The sequence below is a fragment of the Myotis nattereri genome (assembly GCF_964212035.1).
Source record: "Myotis nattereri genome assembly, chromosome: 3".
Lineage (NCBI taxonomy): Eukaryota > Metazoa > Chordata > Mammalia > Chiroptera > Vespertilionidae > Myotis > Myotis nattereri.
Window position 1 is genome coordinate 126,865,759 of NC_138077.1, and position 15,590 is coordinate 126,881,348.

Sequence of the window (15,590 nt, forward strand, 5' to 3'; positions counted from 1 at the left end):
CAGATTTCGTTACTGGGTACGTAAATGCCACATCACGTGTGAGCAAACAGCTGCAAGTGTGTCCACGGGGTTTATTTACTGGAAAAGAAGGCCACTTTTAACAGAGCACGGGGAGTTTGGTTTGTCTTTGATCAAACATTTTCATACATTAAACCTCACAAACCCAAAGCTACTTCCTACCTGGCTGGGGGGAAAACATGAAGAAAATACAGCTTTGTTTGGCACAACTGGCCCATGTGCTATAGTGCTTTTTAGAAGGTGTACCTGCTGTTTATTTATAGCTTTAATTAAGCATCTGAAGGTGCCTAATACATCACTGCACCCATTACAAAGATGCCTACCATTGCTGGTAAGACTGTCCAATGGTGCAGCTGCTGTAGAAAACAATTTGGCCATTCCTCCAAAAGTTATACATACAATTACCATATGATCCAGCAATTCCATTTCAGTGTATATGCCCAAAAGAATTAAAGCAGGGACTCAAACTGATATGTATGCACCAATATACATAGCAGTGTTATTCACAATAGCTAAAGTGGAAACAACACAAGCATCCATCCACAGATGAATGAACAAACAAAACAGGGTATACACAATGGAAGAGTATTCATCCTGATAAAGGAAGGACATTCTGACACGGGCTACTTGGATGAACCTTGAGGACATTATGCTCAGTGAAATAAGCCAGATGCAAAATGACAAATATTGCCTTTTTTCCACTTACATAAAGTACTTAGGATAGTCAAACTCATAGAGACAGAAAGTAGAATGGTGGTTGCCAGCGACTAGGGGGAGGAGGAATGGGGAACTAATATTTGATGGGTACAGAGTTTCAGTTGGGGAAAATGAAAAAGTTCTAGAAATGGATGATTTTGGTGGTTGCACAACCATGTGAATGTACTTAACCCCACTGAACTATACACTTTAAAATGTTTAAAATGATAAATTTCATGTTATATATAATCTACTGAAATTTAAAAAAAGAAGGAAAAGTGCCTACTCTAAGGATAATCATCCCATTGAGACCAACCCACAAAACCCTTCATGCCTGTGGCCACACTGACCCTGATCCTTCCCAGACAGACCTCGAAAACCGTCACCCTCGTTGACAGGCTACAGGTAGGTGCTCAAAGATTTTGGAAGATGGGAACTTACACACCTGCACAAGTTTAACATATTTGACAAAGGAAACAGAAAAGACCTGAAGAAGCCTTGTTTTCCATCAGTAGATCAGGAAACCCCTTAGTCTATATTCCTGACAGGACAAAGGTGATGCTTTCTTTCGAGCTATCCCAGGCCCTTCTGGATTGAGGTAACATAAGATGGGGCCTCTGAACTCCAATTTTCTATAGTCCTTATTAAATTAAGAGGGAGAGGCAGGGTGTTGGTGTGGGAGTGGGAGAGGAAGGAAGTTAGTAGGGAACAAAGAGCAGGGGGCGGGGGGGGGGGGGGGGTAGGAAGGGGGAGGCAGTGGACCAGTCGGAACAACAAACTGGAACCAGAGTGTAGCAATTGTGTCCATGACTTGCTAGTCCAAGAGGTCAGGGTGGCAGGGAGGAAGGAGGAAGTTCATGGTTCTGAAAATTCTTTCCACAAAATAGTAGCCTCTTATCTTAAACCATTTATCACAGCCACAAACAACAACAGCAAAAACATCATCTCAGCCCCAGCAGTTCCAACAACGTGTCCAGGATCAAGAGGGTGGAAATTTAGGGTGAAAAGTGCAAGGAGATTTCTTCCAAATAATACTAATGGCTCTGCACTTTCAGCTGCTCTCCTGAACTGTCAGTCACAGTTCCATCTGCTTCACGGGATGCAAAGCAGCAGGAAGGAAGGCAAGATAGCACTTCATGATGCAAGAAATATATGCACTTATTTAAATCAAATTTCAACACACTGCTCGATAGTATTTTGTTACCCTGTCAACCAAAAATAAAAGAATATGCACAGCAAAGCATTCTGTAAATTTTAATTGCCACTTAAACATTGATTCTCGTCAGCACTAGTCTGCCATAAAATACCACAGGCTAGATGGCTTCAACAAGGTCTTTTATCTTCTCACAGTTCTGGAAGTCCAAGATGAAGATGCCAGCAGTAGTTTCCAGTGAGGTCTCTCTTCCTGGCTTGCAGATGGCCACCTTCTCACTCCATGCTCACGTGGCCTCTCCTCGGTGCTCACACAGAGGGGAAGAGAGATCTCTGATCTCTTCCTCTTCTTATAAGGACACTAGTACTATTGCATTAGGGCCCACCCTTATGACCTCATCTAACCTTAATTACCTCCTTAAAGGCCTTATCTCCGAATTCAGTCACATTGGAGATTAGGGCTTCAACATGAGAATTTGCAGAGGAGAGGGGGGGCGGGGGGAGACACTATTCAGTCCATAACAATTTGGTACCCTATCTGCATAGAAGTCTACAGTTTTCAAAGCACTTCCATGTGCATTCTTGTTTTTAATCCTCACAACATACCTGGAGAGAGACCAGGCAGGCGTTACCCCATTGTACAGAGGAGGACCCTGAGGTTTGGGGGCCCCACAACTCACTCAGGGCTGAGCTAGAATTCAAAACCATCATTGTAGAACTCCAGGGCTCTTAATAAAAATAAAGAACTTTACTGGTTCAATTAAAAGCATATATATTTAGTGCTCGCTATGGCACTTTGCTGGGAAAATTGCAAAAATGAGAGGCCCCACACAGAGTGAAAGCATGTAGCCATGGGACTCAGAAATGTGCGTGCATATGCATGTGTCCAGCCTGTCATTCACTCATTCATACACTACTTTTCCTTCGGAACCTAGCTTTGTAGCTCCCCCAAAGCTTTGTAGCTCACAGTGACCATGCCCTCCTCTGAGATGTTGGTGTCTAACACTCTTTTGAAAATGAGCCCTCACTAGATGGCTCCATTGGTTGGAGCATTGTCCAGTACACTAATAGATTGCGGGTTCAATCCCTGATCTGGGTGCATAGGGGAGGCAACCAATTAATATTTCTCTCTCCTTCCCTTTCTCTCTCTCTCCCTTCCTCTCTCTCTAAAATCAATTTTAAAGCCCTAGCCAGTTTTTCTGAGTGGTTAGAGCATTGGCCCTGCAGCCTGAGGGGTCACTAATTCATACCTTGGTTGCAAGCTCAATCCCCAGCCATAGTTGGGACTTAAGCAGGAGGCAACCAATTGATGTGTCTCTCTCACATCAATGTTTCTCTTTCTGTGTCTCTCCCCCTCCCCAATGGAAAAAAATATCCGTAGGTGAGGATTAACAAACAAACAAACAAAAAAATTTTTAAAACATATCCTCAGGTGAGGAATAAAATAAAAAGAGAGAAAATGAATTTGATTCTGCCTAGAGAGTGATTCCAATTCTTATGGATTTACTCATTCTGCCCAGACTTAGCCATTCCCTGGATATTGAGTCCAGTTTTGTTCTGCAGCTTGACCTACCACAACAGTTTTATTTATTCATTTTTATTTTTAACCGTCACCCAAGGATATGATTTTTAGAGATAGAGAGAAACGAAAGGAGGAGAGAGAGAGAGAGAGAGAGAGAGAGAGAGAGAGAGAGAGAGAGAGAGAGACAGGGAGACAGAGAGAAAGAAAGAGAAACATCAATGTGAGAAAGACACATTGACTGGTTGCCTCCTGCACAGGTGCCTACATGGGCTGGGGATTGAACCTGCACCCAAGGTACATGCCCTTGACCGGAGATGGAACAAGAGACCCTTCAGTCCCTGGGCGGGCGCTCTAACCACTGCACAACCCCACTAAGGCAACACTTATAAATTTGTCTTTAAAAGTATTCCCTGAATCTCGACTATCTTCTGAAAAAAATTATTTTATTGAAAACAGTGTAAATGTCCGTGACAGTACCATGTCCTTCTCACCAGGTTGAGTCAGGATGCTGTGGTCTCCATCGTCCAGGGCATGCACTCCTGGGGGAGAAGCGTTGAGAGCGTCCCTGGTCTTTGTTTTTGCTTTCTTCTAGGAGATTTCTCAGAATAAAGAGTCCTGCAAGCGGGCACTTCCTGAGTATGCGGAGAGGGAGTAAATATTCCCTCCCGCAGTGCATATTGTGTGATTGTGTACGTTCTAGGGACAAAGTGCCTGAAGCATTAGTGACCTGGCAATGTGTTCAGTCCTGGACATGAACTCATGAGTATCTGGGCTCTCCAGGGAGGTAAGCCCTGAGTGCTTGTCCTCAATCGGGTCTATACCAAACCTGAAGCACTGGGGAAAACAGACATGTAGCTAGCTAATCCTAGAGAATGGAATACTCTGTAAAAGCCAGACTCTAAAAATTTATCTTTTGGGGGTGGATAATGTACTTTGAGATTACAATATCATGGCTTCATCAGGTAAACTAAATTCAAGAGGGTCTTCTGATTAAAACGGTTGTTTTCAATGTTGCTTTTAAGTTTAGCCTACATGGGGCCTCCCAAAATGCAGGATGCACTGTTAAATTGGGCGGGTCCTAGGCAAACTGGGACAGGCTAGGGGTTTCTTTTTGGTTGTTTAATTGTTCCTTACTCATTCCTACAGTTGTCCTAACCCAGTGACGCTTTCGTGAGCTTCACAGTTCTGCTGAGAGCTAAGTACTTAGTACTTGTATAAGTATACAATTTTGCAGTGTGCCAGGTGGGTACTGGAAATAGCAGGGGAACACTTGGGAAAGCATATGATTGTCAAACCACCATGCTGCACACCTGAAAGTAGTACAAAATAATATTAAAAGTAAACTATAATTGAAAAATAAAAAATGAGCCCTGGCCAGTGTGGCTCAGTTGTTTGGAGCAGCCAACTGGTGGTCCGTGAGATCCAAAAGGTTGGTGACTGCTGGTTTGGAGCATTGTCCCATATAGCAAAAGTTTGAGGGTTCAATTCCCAGTCAGAGCGAGTACAGAAGGCAACCAATCAATGGTCTGTCTCACATCAATGTTTCTCTATCTCTCTATTGCTTTCTCTCTATCTCTGTGTGATCTCTCCCTTCCCCTCTTTCTAAAAATCAACAAGCATATCTTCAGGTGAAGATTAATAATAATAATAATTAATAAAGTAATCAGAGAAAAAATACTTTTCAGTGTTAGGAAAGGCTGTGGGCAGCTGTGATGAATACAGGTGCAGTTGGCTGTCCCCAGTGTTCATAACCTGGCACCTATGTAGTTTCACTTGAAAGGTGTCTATGCCAGGAGGGTGTGTGATATAGTGAGTGATGAGAGTAAAGCTGAGGTCAGGTCTGGGACACAAAGTTGGGCTCAGGGACCCTCAGACAAGTTTCAATATTGAAGCAGGAGACTGGGTCAGTGTTGCGAATCCTAAGCAAGAGAGTCATACGGTGCAGTGCCTACAGGACTTGCAGGCTGGGCCAGTCAATAGAGATGCAAGGCAAGCAGTGAGCACAGGACATCTGTGGTCAGAGTAAAGGAATCTGGAGCTCAGAGACCCAAACTGAGCCAGAGGGTACAACCCAGGAGCTATTCCATTCAGCTGGAACATGGCTAAGAAGCTAAAAATTATGAAGGGGAAAAAGACCTCAGAGGAGCAAAAATCAACATCACACAGACCCTCATAACAGAGCCCTTCTCAGACCACTCTTCAAAAAATGATTCCAAGACCTTTGGTTGTCTGTGTTCCATCGCCACACAGAAGCCCCAAATCAACAAGAGAAATGCCATGAGCAGGCCCAATGTGAGCAGAAAGATGTGTCGACCATCAATCTAAGGGCAATCGAGAGAACAAAAGCAATAGAAAGAACAATCAGCCTGGTGCTGTGTACCATACGTAACACCTGACCTTGAGGCTCCATGACAAGAACCAAGTGGGCTGTTTTACTCTCACTGATGTCACCGTCAATTTCACAGGGTGGCTTATGCCTTCTCAGGTTTTCAAGATCACTCACATATGTTCGGAGAGTTGGATATATGAATTGTGGCACACACTCCTACAATGGAATACTTCTCAGCCATGGAAAGGAATGACTATCGTTAAGCAGAACAATCTCAAAAACTTTATGATATGAGGGGGAAGGGGAGGTACAGAAAAATTTATACTATATGTTTCCATTTATATGAAATTCTAGAGCTGGCAAAACAAAACTGTGATGATAAAAGTCCAAAAATGGGTCACAGAAAGGACTTTCCAAAGTGGCCAAAACATTGCTTGGGGTGGTGGTTCCACAAATTGTCAAGTGTATCAACCTATACACTTAAGACCTGTGCATTTTATTGTATACTAAAGGCCTGGTGCACAAAATTTGTGCTTGGGGTGTCGGGGAGGGGGTGTCCCTCAGCCCAGCCTGCATCCTCTCTAATCTGGGACATCCCTCTCACAATCCGGGACTGCTGGCTCCCAACCACTTGCTGCCTGCCTGCCTGATTGCCCCTAATCACTTCTGCCTGCAAGCCTTATCACCCCCTAACCACTCCCCTGCCAGCCTGATTGATGCCTAACTGCTCCCCTGCCAGCCTGGTTGCCCCCAAGTGTCCTCCCCTGCCAGCCCGGTCGCCCACAACTGCCCTCCCTGCCTGTCCAGTTGCCCCTAACTGCCCTCCCCGACTGGCCTAGGTGCCCCTAACTGCCCTCCCCTGCTGGCCTGGTCCCCCCCCCAACTGCCCTGCCCTGCTGACTCAGTCACCCCTAACTACCCTCCCCTGTTGGACCGGTCACCTCTAACTGCCCTCCCCTGCCGGTCATCTTGTGGCTGTGGGTGCCGCCATCTTTGAAAGCAGGGCAGTCAATTAGCATATTCCCTCCTTATTGGCTGTGGGCACCGCCATCTTTGTGACAGCATGAGGGTCAATTAGCATATTCCTGCTTTATTAGATAGGATTAATTGTATACCATTTAAAATAGTTTTAAAAACATATTTAAAATGGGGGACATCTGTAATAGTGTCAACAATCAAAAAAGAATAAAACACATTTGTTGATGTCATTTTCTAATTCAAAAATAATGTATATCATGTAAATTATCTGTTTAAAATTTCAAAAAATCAAAATAAGTTTTTTCCTTTTTATTGAATTTATTGGGGTGACTCTGGTTAACAAAATTATACAGGTTTCAGGTACACAATTTTACAACATATCATCTGTACACTGTATTGTGTGTTCACCACCCCAAGTCAAGTCTCCTTCCATCAACATTTATCCCTCCTATACCCTCCTTCACCTCCCTCCCCTGTCTCCCCCAGAAATCACCACACTGTTGTCTGTATTCATGAGTTTTTTTCTCCTTTTTTGTTCAATCCCTCCACCACTACCCTGACAGCTATCAGTCTGCTCTCTATGAGTCTATCTCTATTTTGTTTGCAAGTTTATTTTGTTCATTAATTCCACATATAAGTGAAATCATATGGTACTTGTTTTTCTCTGACTGGTTTATTTCATTCAGCATAATGCTCTCCAGGTCCATCCATGCTGTTGCAAAGGGTAAGATTTCCTTCTTTTTTATGGCCAAGTAGTATTCCATTGTAAATGTCCCACAGCTTTTTTATACACTCATCTACTGATGGGCACTTGGGCTGTTTCCAAATCTTGGCTATTGTAAATAACACTGAAATGAAAATGAGGATGCATATGTTCTTTCACATTAGTATTTCGGGTTTCTTCAGATATATTCCCAAAAGTGGAATCACTGGGTTATAAGGCAGTTCCATTTTTCATTTTTTGAGGTAACTCCACACTGCTTTCCACAGTGGCTGCACCAGTCTGTATTTCCATCAACACTGCATGAGGGTTCCCTTTTCTCCACATCGTCACCAGCACTTGTTGTTTATTGATTTGGTGATAGCCATTCTGACAGGTGTGAGGTGATATCTCATTATGGTTTTAATTTGCATCTCTCTGATAGTGATATTGAGCATCTTTTCATATGTCTATTGGCCATCTGTACGTCCTCTTTGGAAAACAAAATAAGTTATAAAAACAATATAATAATTCAAGATTTTATACACAGAAAAATATCTCATTAGCCCCTCCTATGTGCCTGGCACTGTGCTAGTCACTGGAAATACAAAGAGGGATAAACATTATTCCTACCCGCCTACCACTGACAGATAGATGCATGACCAAATGCTTACAATACAGTGTGATAAGGAGTGAGAATAAGAGGGAGACTGGGAAGTGCTGGGGTTCTGGGAAGACTTTCTAGCGCCAGCAACATTTGAGCAATGTCTTGAAGAATGCATACATCGCAGGAGGGTGAGGAAAGGCAAGATGGAGAATTCCAGGCAGAAATAGCAAATGCCCTTTGTAATACTTTAAGCAATAAAATAAATAATGTTCTATAGTTTTGTCCTAAAAAAGAAAGAAAGAAAGAAAGAAAGAAAGAAAGAAAGAAAGAAAGAAAAAGAAATAGCAAATGCAAAAAAAGGCAGGCATAAAGTTACTTTTAATGGAGAACAGGGAACCTGGGCAGCTGATGCATGGAGTGCAAGAGAGAAACAAGGAAGGTGAAATTGAGAAGACAGACTGGGGCCAGACAGTGAAAGGCATTTTGACTTGATCCTGTGGCCAAAAAAAAGGAGCCTGTGGAGGTTTCAAGCAAGAGAGTGAATGATCAAGATTGTTTTATCAATAGATAAATAAGAAATAGGGGGATGGCCTAGAAGGGCTGATAGGGCAAAGACACTAGTTACCCTAAGTACTAGTAAGGTGAGAAATGTTAACTAGACTTATTGTGGGGGTCATTTTGCAATGTATACAAATATTGAATCATTATGTGGTACACCTAAAACTAATGTAATTTTATATGCGAATTATACTTCGATTTTAAAAATTAAAAAAGGTCCCCCTTCTTGACACATCAAATATATTTTGTAAATTTAATTACAAATTAAAGTGTTACTAACTAAAGAGAGAGAGAGAGCAGTTACCATGGCTGTAAAAATCTTGCAAAGATAACCAAGAAACACACTAAGGCAATAGCAAAGGGGATGGGACTTTTCAGGGGGGTGGGGGGGGAGGGCAGGGAGAGGAACAAATTCATAGGATTTAGTGATGTTGAGAATAAGAAAAAGGGAAGGGGTGGAGACAACCTAAGACATTCAGTGAAGGCATTTGGCCCAGAGGTGACCTCCCTAACTGAGAACAGACTGTGAGAGAAGGGCAAGCTGTGAGAGAATGGATGATTTGCTTGAGGTACCTGCAGAAATACCAGCTGCATTTGTCCAGTTGGTGCCTGAAATTCAGAAACCAGCTGACAAATAGAGATTGAAGCTGGAGAGTCATCCTCCCAACTGCAAATAAGTCCAGCCAGAACACAAAATGTGGATGTGGGTGGTGTGAATCTGGACTAATCAGAGAGTTGCTAAAACACTTGAAACTAAGGAGCACACTTGTCTGTCCACAGGCAGGGTTAGCAAGGACAGCATGGGGTTTGGAAGCAGCAGACCTGGGTTCCGATCTCAGCATCCACTGTGCGTATGCTGAAGGCCAGCAGCACTGGGAGGGAGGGATGAACCTGCGGAGAGGAAGAGCCCGGACAGGAGTGGGGTGTTGCCAGCACCAATGGGGAGCTCCTTCCACCTCCTTCTCCCACGGTCTCTCTTTCCCCGGGCCTGGGAAATGCCCCTCAGCATTGGCAGGGCCACCCAGCCTGCCTCTTGAGGTCTAGGAAGTTGAGGGCAGTGGTGACCTCCACAGAGAGAGACATGGGCATTTGAAAAGGACAAGCGTTAGTGCTTTTAAACAAGATTAGCTGCATAGTGGGTGGGGAGTGAGGGCGGAGGGTGGGGCGGGAACTGGGAGGAGGGGAGTTATGGGGGGGGGGGGAAAGAGGAACAAATGTAATCATCTGAACAATAAAGATTTAATTTAAAAAAAAAAAAAAAAAGATTAGCTGCATAATTGCCAGGATCCACTACAGAGCGAAAATGCGGGGCCTCCTGTTTAAAAAAATTATGAAGAATTTCATGATGGTGATAACAGAGCATTAGACCAAACGCAGCCCCTTTCTCCCTTCTCAGCATGGGGGCCGGCGCGACTGCCCACTGCACACCGGTGAGCTTGGGCAGCTGGGTCACTCTGAGGTTCAAAATTCTCTGTAAACTGAATGCTGTGCGTGACGTTCTTGGGAGGCTTACATGGTAAATGCACATGTGAGGGGAGCCTGACTCATAGTAAGTGTTCAGTAACAGGTAGGATTTGCCCTCAGAGTCAATAGTGGGATCTACTCAGCAGACTTTCCACTGCTGATAACCAACATCTCCTTTGAAAATAGTCAGTGGGCCCAGACAGCATGCGCAGTGGTTAGAGCGTCGACCGAGGAACCAGAAGGTTATGGTTCAATTCCCAGTCAGGGCACATGCCCAGGTTGCAGACTTGATCTCCAGTGTGGTGCATGCATGACGCAGCTGATCAATGATTCTCTCTCATCATTTTGATGTTTCTATCTCTCGTTCCCTCTTCCTTCCTCTCTGAAATCAATGAAAACATACTAGTATTTTTTAGAAAAAGAAAAGGAAAACACAGTAGTCAGGGGTAGTCCTCCTGGCTTGTCTGGGTGAAAAAGTATTCAGCCTAGACACTCATTAAATGACATGCTTCAGACACTCTTAGCAAATATAGCAGCAAAAACAGGAAACAAGGCGATGTTAAAGGAAGCTTCCCTCCCCTAGGAGTCAACCAGTTGTCAGGTTTCATTGCCCACACTGCATTGCTAGGCACTGTATGTGGTGCTATAAATAACATATTCTACCAGGAACCCTTGGCTGGTACAGAAATGAGGAGTCCGTTTACTGAAAAGATTAGACAGATGTTGTCCATCACAAATTTGTCCACTTCATCTGCCTCTCGGGCCATTGTGATGAAAGAATTAAAGAAACCTGTGTCCTTTAATTAATGAGCAGATGTGTCAAGATTTAAAATTTTTTCCTGAATGTCTTTATTTATAAGCTGTTAAGAGTTCACTCCAAAACAAGATGGGACCTCTGTGGCAGGCCAGGAGGAAGGTAAACAAGTTGGGATACACCAGGAAAGGGTCAAAACCAATTGAACTGTAGTACTATCGCAGATAAAAGATTCTCAGCAGTATCATATACAAGACCCTAAGAGAAGTAGCAGGCTGGCTTGTCCTCGGTTCACAGAAATATCCAAAATGGACAAGATTATTTGAGTTGCTGCAACAGATCTCTGGAAACAAAAGCTCTGTGTATATACACAGCCAATTTATAATGATTAAGCCAATCCAAAAACCAGTTGTTCAAATGACTGGTTTTTGAGATAAACCAACCATTTCCCCAGTCCTCTAGTCAGATAAATTGGCCTAAACTTCCTAAACATTATGATTTTGGTATTAAAATGAAATTTGGAGTCTTTAATAGACAATATCTTTATCCTAGAATTAATTTTAATGCCCCTTAATTGTAGCAAGTCTTTTTTTAAATTTTTATTGATTTTTAGAGAGAGAGGAAGAAAGAGGGAGAGAGAGAGAAACATTGATCTCTGAGAGCAAAACATCCATCAGGGACCTCCTGCACTCCCCCTACTAGGGGTTGAGACCTCAACCTTTTGGTCCACAGAAAAACACTTAATGAACTGAGCCATTCCAGCCAGGCACTAACAAGTCTTTAGTACAAATATGGGCAGTTGGGACCTTTGCAGCCCAAATGATATTGCAAGGGCATCAACCCAGCTTATCTATGCTTATAGATCCATAATGGATATAGTTCATGCATTTTCAATACCCTTCCTATACTAGGGCACTTCCGATCTTATGAGACCCAATTTCGTAAGGTGGAAGCCAGAAAATTCTTTCCCAGCCCCTTCTGCAATTAGGACAAAACATGTGACTTAAAGTCAACCAATCAGATATACCTGCATGAGATTTTTTTTTTTTTAATTGTGTTAGGAAGTTTCAAAGAGGAATACATATAGAGGGAATTCTGGGAGGATGGAGGCAGGAATTTTTTAATCTCTCAGAATCCCCACAGAAAAACAGGTAAAGTAACTAGATAGCAAAACCAAATTGCCATGTACAACATTTACAACAAAATTAGATGACAACATTTCCTCCACAAACCTCAACATTTGGGGTGCAAGATCACCAACTGTCACATAATCTGCATGATCTCAACATCAGTGCAGGAGAAATCAGAGAGAAGCAAGAGGGTGTCTGCTGGACCTGCGATCAGGAGTTCTCCCAAACAGCCAACAGGTGCATTAAGGAGAGCTCCATGGGAGGATTTGAGAACAGCCGCTGAAGCAGGAAGGCTTTTCCCGAGACAGTAGTGGGTGAGTACAAGAGGCTTTTCTTGAGGACTCAAGGGTCTGGAGAAGTGAAGCTCCTGTGAATTTTGAAAGTGGTAAGTCAGGCCTTTCTTTCGGAACAGGGCTCCCCACTGAGGAGAACTTCTGGAAGCAGAATCAAAAGTGAGGGGGATAGAGACAAAGGAAAGAGACAGCTCAGTTACAAGTAAAGGAAAAGAACAGAGTCAGAAACATTACATGAAAACAGAAGATAAAAATTAGAAAGAGTACTTTCAACCATGCCTCCTTCTAAAAATACAGGAAAATTAGTGTTTAAAATAAGCAACATAAAAATTTCAAGACCAAATACCACATGAAGTTATTATAAAGAAAAAAGAGATCAAGAAACTGAAAAACCTCTCTCTAGATCACAAAAACCCACATGTATAAAAGGCATATCTATAAAAAAAAGGGATCAAAAGTGTAGCTTCTATTTTTATTTATTTGTTTTTGACACTATTAAAGATGTCTGCTTTTCCCCCCATTTACCAGCCCTCACCCAGGCCCTGTCTCCCTCCCTCTGGCCATCTTCATACTGTGTACTTTCCATTTAAAACAAACAAACAAACAAAACACTAAAATATAAATTTAAAGGATACAAGTCATAAAAGGCCAACATAAATTAGAAGTTATAAAGACTCAGGCCCTAGCTGGTTTAGCTCAGTGGATAAAACATCAGCCTACAGATTGAAGGGTCCTGGGTTCAATTCCTGTCAAGGGCACATGCCCTGGTTTTGGGCTCAATCTCCAGTAAGGGGCATGCAGGAGGCAGCCAATCGATAATTTGCATCATTGATGTTTATATATCTCTCTCCCTCTCCCTTCCTCTCTGAAATCAATAAAAATATATTTAAAAAAAAAAAACTCAGAAATGATATGACAGAACTCAGAAAAAAATTGTATATAAAAAAATCATTTTAAAAATAAAAAGAAAATTATCATGAATAAACAATACATAATGCCTTAAAATAACTAGAAAAAAATTTAATAAAATTTACAAATAAACAAGAAATGAACAAAAATAAAAGGGATATGGAAGAAAGTAATAAATATTGACAATAATCAAAGAAGATCCAACACATAGGATAATAGGAGACACTAAAGAAGAAAACCAAGCAAGGGAACAGAACAAATACTAAAAAGTTTACTTCAAAAACTATCCAAGAAAAAGAAAAAACAAATTGAAACAATATTGAAAGAGCACATGGGGTATCTAAAAATACCAAGTCATAATGACCAACATCAAAATATATTCTAGAAAAAAATTACTGGACGTTAAAGTCCTTTTGGACCTAGTCAGTATGGCTCAGTGGTTGAGTGTCAACCTATGAACCAGGAGGTCATGTTTGATTCTGGTCAGGGCACATGCCCTGGTTGCAGGCTCGATCCCCAGTGTGGGGCATGCAGGAGGCAGCCAATCAATGGTGCTCTCTCATCATTGATGTTTTTATCTCTCTCTCCCTCTCCCTTCCTCTCTCTGAAATCAATACAAATATATTATGAAAATAAGTAAAAACTTAAAAAAAGAAGTCTTTTGGGGCATGTAGACAAAACAGGTAGTGATATCTACACTAATAAAAGAGAAACATGGTAATTGGCGTACAACCGCTACCCTTCCCATTGGCTAATCAGCGAGATATGCAAATTAACTGTCAGCCAAGATGGCGGCCGGCAGCCAGGCAGCTTGAAACTAACATGAGGCTTGCTTGCCTCAGTGACAGAGGAAACCAACGTTCCCCGCCTGCAGCTGCAGGCCTCTGAGCGGGCAGTTTAAGAAACTCTGTAACAAATACTGCCAGACTTCAGCCAGCAGATTCGCAACATTGTAAGCAAAGGCCAGAAACCTACTTTCAGCTGCTAGGCCTAAGAGCTGGATAAAAAATAAAAAAAAGAAAGAAAGGAGCAGTTGGGAGCTTCAGTCACCCCCAGCCTGAAAAAAGCCCTCAGCCCCTCACCCAGACTGGCCAGGAACCCCAGTGGGGACCCCCACCCTGAAGGGTGTGTGACCAGCTGCAAACAGCCATCATCCCCTCACCCAGGCTGCCCAAGCACCCCAGTGGGGACCCCCACCCTGAAGGATGTGTGACCAGCTGCAAACAGCCATCATCCCTTCACCCAGGCTGGCCAGGCACCCCAGTGGGGACCCCCACCCTGATCCAGGACACCCTTCAGGGCAAACCAGCCGGCCCCACCCTTGCACCAGGCCTCTACCCTATATAGTAAAAGGGTAATATGCCTCCCGGCACCGGGATCAGCGGAGCCAAGAGGCCTCCCGGCATCGGGATCAGCGTGACAGAGGGCAGCGCCCAAACCCCCTGATCGCCCTGCAGCTCTGTGTGTGACAGGGGGCGGGGCCACAACCTCCCTATCCACCCTGCTCTGTTAGTGACAGGGGAAGGCGCCCCAACCCCCTGATCAGCCCTGCTCTGTGCCTGATAGGGGGGAGCTCCCCAACCCCTGCCCGCACGGACCCTGCTCTGTGTGTGACGGGGTAGAGCCATAACCTCCCCATCGGCCCTGCCCTGAGTGTGAGAGTGGCGGCCCCCCAACCCCCTGATTGGCCCTGCTCTGTGGGTGATAGAGGTCAGTGCCCCAACCCCCTGATTGGCCCTGCTCTGTGTGTGACAGGGGCAGCGCCCCAGCCCCCTGATTGGCCCTGCTCTGTGCATGACAGGGTACAGAGCCCCAACCCCCCTGATGGGTCCTGCTCTGTGAGTGACAGGGGGAAGTGCCCCAACCCCCCAATCGGCCCTACCCTGATCGTGACTGAGGGTGACATCACAACCTCCCAATCTCCCTGCTCTGTGCATGACAGGGGGCGGCGCCCCAACTCCCCAATTGGCCCTGCTCTGAGCCCGACCAGGGGCTGCACCTAGGGATTAGGCCTGCCCTCTGCCACCCGGGAGCAGGCCTAAGCCAGCAGGTCGTTATCTCCTGAGGGGTCCCAGACTGCGAGAGGGCACAGGCCGGGCTGAGGGACCCACCCTCTCCCCCAAGTGCACAAATTTTTGTGCACCGGGCCTCTAGTTTAAGATAAGAAAATTAAATTTTCATAAAACATTTTGGCAACATGACTGTACACTAGAAAAAACTAAAATAATGTATAAATATTCTTAGGGAGAGAAAATGTGATTTAAGGATTTTATATCCTCAAAAACTGACTATAGAGTATAAAGGGTACAAACAGTTAACATGCAAAACTCAGGGAACATCTTTGCCATCCATAGTTCTTTCTGAAGAATATACTAGAGAGCAAGGGTTAGACCACCAAAACAGCCACAGAGACTGCTGATGAGCTTTAAACATATCGTTATTTGTAGAACTAAGACTAAATGAGGTTTAAAGGGAAAAGA

General features: G+C 43.8%; 1 pseudogene across 1 annotated transcript in view; it reads left to right on the forward strand.

The window, feature by feature from the left end:
• Nucleotides 1–1,044: 1,044 nt before the first annotated feature.
• The window catches only part of LOC308515481 (small ribosomal subunit protein uS5-like), a 101,886-nt pseudogene continuing 87,340 nt past the window's right edge, over nucleotides 1,045–15,590 (forward strand). The window contains exon 1 of the transcript in view: nucleotides 1,045–1,119. The product of the transcript in view is annotated as a small ribosomal subunit protein uS5-like (transcript). The remainder of the gene's footprint in view (nucleotides 1,120–15,590) is intronic.